The sequence below is a fragment of the Aquila chrysaetos genome (genome assembly GCF_900496995.4).
Source record: "Aquila chrysaetos chrysaetos chromosome W unlocalized genomic scaffold, bAquChr1.4 W_unloc_1, whole genome shotgun sequence".
Classification (NCBI taxonomy): Eukaryota; Metazoa; Chordata; class Aves; order Accipitriformes; family Accipitridae; genus Aquila; species Aquila chrysaetos.
The window spans coordinates 4,701,070-4,710,209 of NW_024470321.1; the positions used below are offsets into that span (position 1 = coordinate 4,701,070).

At 43.2% G+C, this 9,140-nt stretch overlaps 1 long non-coding RNA gene across 1 annotated transcript; it reads left to right on the forward strand.

Moving 5' to 3' along the window:
- The first annotated feature begins 1,184 nt into the window (after positions 1–1,184).
- LOC121232909 lies at positions 1,185–9,140 on the forward strand. Its single transcript, XR_005931757.1, has 3 exons — positions 1,185–1,195; positions 2,434–2,435; positions 9,009–9,140. It is a non-coding gene; the product is annotated as an uncharacterized LOC121232909 (long non-coding RNA).

Genomic DNA, 9,140 nt, shown 5'->3' on the forward strand with positions numbered 1-9,140 from the left:
CATCCTTGTCTCTAAATTGGAGAGACATGGATTTGACGGATGGACCACTCGGTGGATAAGGAATTGGCTGGATGGTTGCACTCAAAGAGTTGCGGTCAATGGCTCAATATTCGAGTGGAGATCAGTGATGAGTGGTGCTCTTCAGGGGTCGGTATTGGGACCGGCTCTGTTTAACATCTTTGTCGGCAACATGGACAGTGGGATTGAGTGCACCCTCAGCGAGTTTGCCGACGACACCAAGCAGCATGGGGTGGTCGACATGCTGGAGGGATGGGATGCCATCCAGAGGGACCTTGACAGGCTTGAGAGGTGGGCCTGTGCGAACCTCATGAAGTTCAAGAAGGCCAAGTGCAAGGTCCTGCACATAGGTTGGGGCAATCCCAAGCACAAATACAGGCTGGGGGATGAGTGGATTGAGAGCAGCCCTGTGGAGAAGGACTTAGGGGTGGTGGTTGACAAGAAGCTCAACATGACCCAGGAATGGGTTTGCAGCCCTGAAGGTCAATCACATCCTGAGCTGCATCAAAAGAAGTGTGGCCAGAAGGTCAAGAGAAGTAATTCTGCCCCTTTACTCCACTCTCATGAGACCTCACCTGGAGTACTGTGTTCAGGTCTGGGGCCCCCCAACATAAGAAGGACATGGACCTGTTGGAGTCCAGAGGAGGGCCACAAAGATGATCAGACGGCTGGAGAAGCTCTTCTAAGAAGACAGGCTGAGAGATTTGGGGTTGTTCAGCCTGGAGAAGGCTCCAGGAAGACCTTATAGCAGCCTTCCAGTAGCTACAGCGGGCTGTCCTGTTTTCAGATGGGATAGAGTTAATTTTCTATTAGCTGGTATAGTGTTATGTTTTGGATTTAGTATGAGAATAATGTTGATAACACACTGATGTTTTCAGTTGTTGCTAAGTAGTGTTTATATTAAATCAAGGATTTTTCAGCTTCTCATGCCCAGCCAGCAAGAAGGCTGGAGAGGCACAAGAAGTTGGGAGGGGACACAGCCAGGGCAGCTGATCCAAAGTGGCCAAAGGGGTATTCCATACCATGTGACATCATGCCTAGTATATAAACTGGGGGGAGTTGGCAAGGGGGGGCAGATCGCTGCTCAGGAACTAACTGGGCATCAGTCGGCGAGTGGTGAGCAATTGCATTGTGCATCAATTTTTTTGTATATTCCAATTCTTTTATTATTATTATTGTCACTTTATTATTATCATTATTATTTTCTTCCTTTCTGCCCTATTAAACTATCTTTATCTCAACCCACAAGTTTTACTTTTTTTTTTCCCTGATTCTCTCCCTGTCCCATTGGGCCAGGGGGAGTGAGCAAGCAGCTGCATGGTGCTTAGTTGCTGGCTTAGTTGCTATCCACAACAGGAGCTTACAAGAAAGCTAGAGAGGGACATTTTACAAGGGCATGTAGTGATAGGACAAGGGGTAATGGCTTTAAACTGAAAGAGGGTAGATTTAGATTAGATGTAGGGAAGAAATTCTTTACTGTGAGGGTGGTGAGACACTGGAACAGGTTGCCCAGAGAAGTTGTGGGTGCCCCCTCCTGGAAGTGTTCAAGGCCAGGTTGGATGGGGCTTTGAACAACCTGGTGTAAAGGACTGACATAAGAACTTTGTCTCGCCATTGCCTGATTAATGTTGGCTCTGCCTACATGCTCTGGGCTGGCCTTGCAATGGGAAGATAAGCAGAAAAAACAGGCTTATTCTTGAACAGTCACAATGATAACAGCAGTGATTTGTGAACAGCCTAATTTACGCCTGCAAGATTGGAGGTCAATTGGCGGGTATAGCACTTAGAGGGAGATCTGGTGCCTAACGACCCCCTAAGAGGTGTCCATATGCGAAGCCTCCAAGGCGGACTTGCCACTACCATGGCCACCTAGTTTAAGCAAAACTGCTGAAAAGCAACCGTAAAGCCCATTGGTGGGACTGCTTAAAAACAGGTACTAGGCAAGCACAGGCAGAGCTCTCCCCACCGAAGAAGAGGATCAACAGGACGCTGCTGGATCCATGGTGGTGACTATCACTTGCTTTTCTTAAGGAAATCTCTGCTTTTCCCTCTTTTCTATAATTTCCCTCTTTTCTCTTTTTGTAAGCAATAAAATGAATTAACCTTTGAATATCAACGTTTGACCTCGTTTGTGTCTTAATCTCGCTTCGGGTGTATCCGACTCTCACCCCCCCCCCCCCCTTCTGTACCTTCGGAATGGGACACCTGGTCTAGTGGAAGGTGTCCCTGCCCATGGCAGGGGGGCTGGAACTAGATGATCTTTAAGGTCCCTTCCAACCCAAACCATTCTATGATTTGTCCTGGTTTCAGCTGGGATAGAGTCAATTGTCTTCTTAGTAGCTGGTATAGTGCTATGTTTTTGAGTTAGGTATGAGAAAAATGTTGATAACACTGATGTTTTCAGTTGTTGCTAAGTAGTGTTTATATTAAATCAAGGATTTTTCAGCTTCTCATGCCCAGCCAGCAAGAAGGCTGGAGGGGCACAAGAAGTTGGGAGGGGACACAGCCAGGGCAGCTGACCCAAAGTGGCCAACAGGGTATTCCATACCATGTGACGTCACATCTAGTATATAAACTGGGGGGAGTGGGGGTGGGGGGGATCACCACTTGGGGACTAACGGGGCATCAGTCAGCAGGTGGTGAGCAATTGCATTGTGCATCACTTGTATATTCCAATCCTTTTATTATTACTATTGTCATTTTATTAGTGTTACCATTATCATTATTAGTTTCTTCTTTTCTGTTCTATTAAACCGTTCTTATCTCAACCCACGAGTTTTACTTTTTTTCTGATTCCCTCCCCCATCCCACTGGGTGGGGGGGAAGTGACTGAGCAGCTGCGTGCTGCTTAGTTGCTGGCTGAGGTTAAACCACGACAGATTCTATTACATTCAAATTGTGTGTGTGCACACGTTTGTGCACATGTATACCATATGACTCAAAGCTAGATCATTTTTCATCTGTACATAGAGCAAGACTAGAACTTATGCCTTCCCAATTGTTTCCCCAAATGCAGAATCCTAAATTAACAGCTAACTGCAGACACTGAAGAACAGGAGAAGGAAGACAGAAGATGAACATGCATGTAGATAACACTTCTTAAAGAACCTGCTCATAAGAAACTTTGAGTGACTTTATGTGTGTGTATTTTCTCTGGGTAACTTCAAGAAGAAATACCGTATAGCCACAGTTAGAGGAACAACGCAGAGTCCTTCACACAAACAGCAATTGCAGGACTGCTCTATCATATGAGAGTTTGGCTCTAAAGGCTACTCCAGTAGTATGGCATTTGGTGAAGGTGTAAATAAAGCTGGAGATTGTAAGAATGCAGACACACAAGCTCAGATAGGATACTCCATAACTTGCTAAAGTGATACCGAAAAGCCGGTCGAAGAAACTCTCTAACACTCGTTTTGGAGTTTTAGAAAGCAGGCATTCTTTATTGCAGCACTGGATGCACGGGGGATAGTTCCACCTAGCGTGCATGCCACAGCTTCAGCACAAACAGGTTATATAGAATAACTAATTGCATATTCATCAGATTAGTATACATATACATAAAAATTATTGTAACTGATTATCATAGCACTGCCTATATCCGATCATGCGCAATGAAGAATTAATTTGAGTCGAAGGGCTGCTTTTACGACCACTGACCCATTTGAGATTCTGTTGGCTGTCCTTGAAGTCTTTGTTCTTGTCCTTGTTCTTTGATCTTGAAGCTTAACGCAGTTTCAATCACATGTGGTCAGTTTCAACATTGTTCTCATCTAGCGTACAGGTATGTTACCGAAAAGCTCGGAATGAAGAACTTATCAACACCAATTTAGTGTAGATAAGCAGACACTTCTTTATTGACGGCCGGGTGCGCGGGCGAGTCCTCTCACGAACAACACACACCTGTCACCAAAACAATACACCTTATATTAAGACTTACTGATGCATATTCATTAGATTTCCAAGAAAAGTTATACATATTCATTAGACTTCCGGGAAATCATTAGCATATGTAAATGTCCTTTACGCAGGCGCAGTGAAGGTCTCTGGTGGTCCTCAGGAGTCCTCTGGTGGTCTTTCATAGTCTTCCTCAATCGTCCGCTTCTTGACCTCTCAGGTGTCTCCAAGCAGCAAACTGGTGTCCATAACGGTTTCCTTAGTTTTCAAAACAAACACTACAAGACTACCAATCTTTGTCAAAACTTCTGTGGTTAAATGATTTTGAACAATACTTATGGTTACACATTATACATTTTCTAAGCTCCTAAGTTCCTAAGTCTACATTTCAAACTTAACACTCCCATACTTATGCTTCACAATTTTCTACTTTTTAGTCAAACCAAACTCTTTTATAATCAGATTTTAATTTCTTTATCTTGTTATCTAAGTTCTAAATGTTCCTACTAGATGATTTTAGCCAATTTCTCCGGTCTTGGTACAGGGCTATACAGGGGATTTCACAGCAGACACTGGTTGGTGGTTAAATGTATAAAATACATCATACATATGATTTTGCTAAAATATTAAAATTAAATATGATTAATTCTAACTAATAATAAATCAATGACAAATCAGTAACAGGTACATCTAGTCATAAGAGCCAAGAACTGCCAAACTTATGAGTAACTACCTCTACTAGTTAATTGCTTGGCTATACTTTTGTCTACTGTTTCAATCATAGTGTTAGTATAAGATTTCTAATAATTATTTACCAAATCTCACTTTTACAGTCATCTAGCAGCAAACCAGTTTCCACGGCTGGTACAAAATATTAAAACCATCAAAATATTTAGACATACCATACAGAATGTATGGAAATATGCTATCAAAAGATGGTTCTACTTCAGCAGTCTTGCAACAGGAAGCAATGTGAGACGGAAGATGCAAACATTAGGATAGCACAGAGCTCCCAGACACCAAGCTATCACACAGAAGAAGGAATAAGAATCAAAAGGAAGCCACTGTACCAAAGCCACCATACTAGAATTAGCAGGATCAAGGCTGCACATCATTTCCCACTATTGGCTATACTAACAAATTGGAGGAAAAAGCTACATCACCTCCCTTGACCCAACTGTAAGCATACAGGTCAGGATCTGTCTTTTGGTACCTGATGCAGAGGCCTGTTTCAGAATCTGTAGACTTAGATGATAATTCAGGACAGCACACAGCCAGCCTGGTAGCCTACTAAAATGCAATAGCTCAGGCCACCCAGCTTCTCCAAGTTAATCTTTCAAGCATTTGGAATTTGTTGCATCAGTTCTCAAGTCTGGCTGCTTCCTGGTAGAGCAGGAGTTTGCACTCCTTTGCTTCCCAAGGTGAAACCTCTGTAGTGCCTTGCTTAGTACCACCTGAACCAGGTATGTCCCAAGGGGAACTCAAGTTCTCTCATATTGACCAAAGCTCCATCAGCCTGATGTGGAGATGCTTCTCTGGAAATCAACAATCATACCAGTTGCCGAAAATATTCTGTTCCACTTCAAGGCTGTATCTTTGACCTGGATAGGATAGGAAAGTAAATGAGCATTTGCCCTGCAAGTATAGAATGTCATTCCTCTATAGGAATCATGCTATTGCCAGGGGAATAAATAGCTACATACTAAGAGGACGTTCAAGGAAGATGTATGCAGAACGAAGCCTAAATAGCAAGCATACTCTCACGTATCTTTGTAGGGATTTAAGAAATGCATGCCACTATAGACCCTGTAAGATCTCGCATCTCCATCAGATGATCAGATTTGCACAAGAGAACGCAATGGAAGCAGGCTTTGGTAGGCACTAAATTTAGTAACAGAGCAGTATGCTCTATTGACCAACTGGTCAAAGGTATGAATTTTTCTTTAGTCTGAAGGTCTTTCCTAGATGGCAACACACAGAAATAGACCCTAGAAGTTGCTTTCAAATCTCTGAGGAAGCACAAACCTCCTGAGACAGAAGAAAGTTTCCAATACACACCTATGCTTCACACAGCCAGACTGCCTCACAAATCACTGCCAGTGCCAGTCTAGCAAATGCATTGCCAGCTACCTCTAGGGAAGGCTGAAGAGCAAGACCCAGGGAATGAAACAAACCTCATTCAATTTGCAGTAAAGGTCACTAATGACTATGAATAACAGCATGAGGAAAGCTGACCAGCTAGTCAGCACATTTATCATTCTAATGAGCCAATAATCCTTGGTACACAACAGCAATAATCCTTAATCAAACCAAAAGTTCCATAGAGTAAACTGTCTCAACCACTGCCTAGCAGCAAATAGAAAACAGGGAAAAACAAAGACATCCTTGACTAAGCTCTCCTTCCAGTTTCTAGCAGCTAGCAGTTTAAATGTATTTACTGAAGAACAGGTATTCTTTAAAGAAGAAACACTAAAGTTGAGGTCCCCATCATAAATAAAACAGATTTTATTTCCCCCCCCAACCCCGAGGCAATTGTATAGGAGAACAAAAACCAATTTCCTTCATATTTGATAACATTTCTCAAAGACTGGGATTACAAGCAGTAAAAATCTTCTTCAGAATCTTGACTGGGTCCAATATGCATCAATGGAGAACTTTACTGTAATTAACACTCTTTTCAGGAAAGATATCTAGCTTCTCTTACCAGTTGATAGAGAAAAAGGCCCTGTACAAATCAGTGAGGAAGGCCTCTAGTCATTCTAGATGAGGCAAAGAAGCCCCAGATCCTTACCATAAACAAAGGTACCCTCCATACCATCAGTATGCACAGAGGGCACATCCCTCATCACCAGTAGATCAGAAAATCAGTGATTAATCAGTCATCTTCCTTTTTAAAAAGGATGGGAAGGGGAACTAAGAAGATGTGGTTCTCTGCCAATAGAGACGGGATTAAGAAGAGAAATGGCAGCGATTACTGCAAATCATACAGCAGTGCCATGTCTGCATGCAGCAATCAGTGACTACTGTCACTAAAGTCAAGCTCTCTGGGGCCCAGCACTGACAAACTATCTCCAGCAGACACTCTTTAACATCCAAAGCTTGCTAGAACCTACTAAAGGAATGGGCAAGCTTAGTCCAACAACTTCTTAAGCCTTTAAGGTAGACTTCCTTGCTGATGTTTAATATGCTCAAGCAGAAAAACAAGAAAGGATGTATCCTGGGAATGGATCATGGTTCAGGTACGACAGAAGAGAAAGACTGATAAACCACTAACATTGCCCTGGGAAAGGAACAAAGTCAAAGATGCAAAAAGTTGCATTGTTACATACTAGAAAATCAGATTTCATTCTGCTTTAAATCCTCAGGCACTGAACAAAAGGGAGGAGGACAGCGCAAAAGAATGCTTTCATTCATTTTATGGAATTAAAATATGAAAACCAAACTTAGTTTCAAGTAACACTTCCCAGGAACATAAAAATAACCTCAACCAAAAACAGAGTTCCTCAATGAGCAACTACAGAAAGTGTTTCTTACTGAGGTGGCAGAAAAGAGGACCAATGCATTACTCAGCTTTGCCATTAAGTAACTATAACATAAAGCAATCAATTCCTCAGTGAAAACATCACGGCTTCTCCACTTCCATCTCTTACTGCAGTGAGGGGCAAACTGAAGTAACAGAGCAGGCAGATAACCATTTGTCATGGTTTCAGCCGAGCCGGTAACAAAGCACCACGCAGCCGCTCGCTCACTCCTCCCCGCCCCCAGCCACGGTGGGATGAGAAAATCTAAAGGCAGGCTCGTGGGTCGAGACAAGGACTGGGAGGGATCACTCACCACTTATGGGTACGGGCAAAAGACAGGCTCAACTTGGGGAAGAAACAAAATCAATTTAATTTACTACCAATCAAATCAAAACAAGGATAATGAGAAGTAAAACCAAACCTTGGAACACCTTCCCCCCTCCCCTCCCTCCTTCCCGCCTCAGCTCCACTCCCGGTTCTCTCTACCTCCTCTCCCCGGTGGCGCAGGGGAACAGGGGATGGGGGTTGGGGTCACCTCACCACACCTTGTCTCTGCTGCTCCTTCCTCCTCAGGGGGAGGACTCCTCACTCCTCCCCTGCTCCAGCGTGGGGTCCCTCCCACGGGAGACAGTCCTTCACGAACTTCTCCAACGTGAGTCCTTTCCGCAGGCTGCAGTTCCTCACAAACTTCCCTGGCGTGGGTCTGTTGTCCCTCAAGTGGGGTCGTTTACCCGGTGTGCGAAACACCAATATACACACAGAGCAGAGGTATTTTATTCCAATTCATGTTTGCGCAAAGATGGGGGCTAGGTGGTAATCCACAAAGCTAGCACACCTCATGCCTAAACGGGCAAGCAATTTATACAGTTCAGTTATACATATTCAATTTCCAAAGTTCTTCCCCAAAACTATTACTGGTAGTTGCTTATCTAGCAGTTTCTATTGGGTTAAAGTTTTCCTGCTTCGAATTAAAGGTACAGTGTTCTTTTATTCTACAGCGCATGCTCAAGGAGAGTGGGGGGGTAAGTCTTTTGGTCTTGAATTGAGTCGGTGGTCGTGATCTCCCCCTGCCGCCTTTACCTTTCCCTCAGTTATCAAAGATTTTTGCTGACTTCATGCCTATTAGCAATTATTCAACTTTTAGGTGCCTCCTGGGGTAGGATGTTCCCTTCTTATCAGTCTTTTAGTTCTCCTTCAGGGGCACAGTCGTTAGCAAGGCATGCATTGTTTATACAAAGGGGATCTTGTTTTGCAAGACCTTTGTGGTCTTCTTAAGTACATCACTCCTTAAGTACATCATTTCCCCCCTTTGAGACTATGAGATCTCTTCATATGAGTCTCATAAGTCTCACTACTTCGTTTTATCATCATTACATATGAGGTAGTCGTGGCTTGCAAAACCAGTCTCTTAATACAACTTAAAACAACACAAAGTACGATTGTAATAATTACAACAGTGATCAAAGTTTGAATTAGGTTTGCCAGCCATCCAGTAAGGGAGAATCCTATTCCATGTAATATTTATTTAACCACCCTATTTCCATTGTTGTTCAAAACTTTTTTCTAAGTCTAAAGTTAATATTCCCCAATTTAAAGGATTGTCTGCTGACTCAGGTGGAGGGAGACAAGCGGTTATGCTGCTAACATTCTGGATTCGCCCAAAGGACTGGATAAGCTGTAAAACCAAATTCTCTTGACCTAGTGCTA